At 44.9% G+C, this 1,827-nt stretch overlaps 1 pseudogene; it reads left to right on the forward strand.

Annotated features, from left to right (window-relative positions):
- Window positions 1-861: 861 nt before the first annotated feature.
- Window positions 862-1,542, forward strand: LOC102729287 (eukaryotic translation initiation factor 1 pseudogene; annotated as a pseudogene).
- Window positions 1,543-1,827: the final 285 nt, after the last annotated feature.

The raw sequence follows: 1,827 nt of genomic DNA on the forward strand, positions 1-1,827 counted from the left end.
ATAAAGTATATATGGAACTACCAAAGACCCCAAATAGTCAAAGCAATCCTGAGAAAGAAGAACGAAGCTGGAGGCATCATACTTCTGATTTCAAACTATACTGCAAAGCTATAGTAATCAAAATAATATGGTACTGGTATAAAAGCAGATACAGAGATCCCCCCTGCCAAAAAAAAAAAAAAACAGAATTGAGAGCCTAGAAATAAACCCTTGCATATACAGTCCACTAATACTTGAAAAGGGAAGCAAGAATATACAATGGAGAAAGTCTGGTTTCTTCAGTAAATGGTGCTGGAAAAACTGGGTGTTCACATGCAAAACAATGCAAATTGGACCCCTATCTTACACAACTCATGGAAATTAAACATAAGACCTTAAACTGTAACACCTAGAAGAATACAGGAAAAAAGCTCCCTGACATGCTTTTGGCAATAATTATTTTGAGAGGACAACATAAGCACAAGCAACAAAAGCAAAACCAAGTGGGACTACACCAAGCTAAAAAAGTTTCTGCACAGCAAAAGAAATAAGCAACAAAATGAAACAGCAACCTTACAAGAGGGTCAGCAAAAGGGCAGAAAATATTTGTCAATCATATATCTTATAAAGGGTTAATTTCCAAAATATGTAAGGAACTCAACCAATTCAAAAGCAAAAAACAAAAAACAATGAAACAAAAACAAAACCAAAACTGAATAAAAATGGTCAAAGACCGAGTCACGGAGCTGCAGCTTGCAGAGGACTCAGCAGCTTCCCCCTGGACGACCCCACCCCACCCCCAACTGCCTGAAGCTCCATCCCCAGGCCCTCCGTCTCCCACCATTTTCCTCCATTTCCACTGAGGAAAAGGAATCCTATAGTATGTCCGCTACCCAGAAACTCCACTCTCTCGATCCTTTTGTGGATGCAAGTAAGGATGATGATCTGCTTCCTGCTGGCACTGAGGATTATATCCATATAAGAATTCAACAGAGAAATGGCAGGAAGAGCCTTACTACTGTCTAAAAACTTGCTGATGATTACGATAAAAAGAAACTAGTGAAGGCTTTTAAGAAGAAATTTGCCTGCCATGGTGCTGTCATTGAGCTTCCAGACGATGGAGAAGTAATTCAGGCACAGGGCAACCAGCACAAGAATAGATGCCAGTTCCTCGCTCGAAGAGACGGGACTGGCTAAGGACGACCAGCTGGAGGTTCATGGGCTTTAAGTGCTTTGGGCTCACTGAAGCTTAAGTGAGGATTTCCTTCCCATGAGTAGAATTCCCTTCTGCCCTTTGTCACAAATTTAAAAACCTCATGGCTTGTATAATGGAACCATTTCGGGTCTGCTTTTCACTTGGACGAGTGTCACTCCTTCATGCAATAAACTGAAAAGAGTCATGCTGTCTAGTCTTGAAGTCCCTCATTTAAACAGAGGTCAAGCAGTAGGTGCCGGGCAGTGTCCGGCCTGAAACCAAGCAGTAGCGAGATGTTTTGGTCCAGCCCAGAGCCCCAAGATCACGGCCAGCTGTGTCTGGCCTGGAGCTCCTCGGCTCTCCCTCTTCAGAGTCCCCTGCCCTAAGAGAATGTCACCACCTGAAGAGCCCGCGGGGAAGCTGAGAAGACAGGATGGGGTCAGACAGCACCAGCAACTGTGCTGCTAGAGGGAGTCATTGGTAGTCCAAGAGAGAGCCCTGGTGTCTCCAGCCTGACGGGGGGCAGAGCTCAGAGCAGCCACCTTCCCTCTAGTGACATGTGATGGGACATCGGGCTTGCCATCACAGTATTTCTGACCAGACATTTCCCTGGCTAATCGGGGTCCGAACCCCAGAATGTGAGGCCAACCTTC

Source organism: Leptonychotes weddellii, chromosome 8 (genome assembly GCF_054177405.1).
Source record: "Leptonychotes weddellii isolate Sample4059 chromosome 8, ASM5417740v2, whole genome shotgun sequence".
Lineage (NCBI taxonomy): Eukaryota > Metazoa > Chordata > Mammalia > Carnivora > Phocidae > Leptonychotes > Leptonychotes weddellii.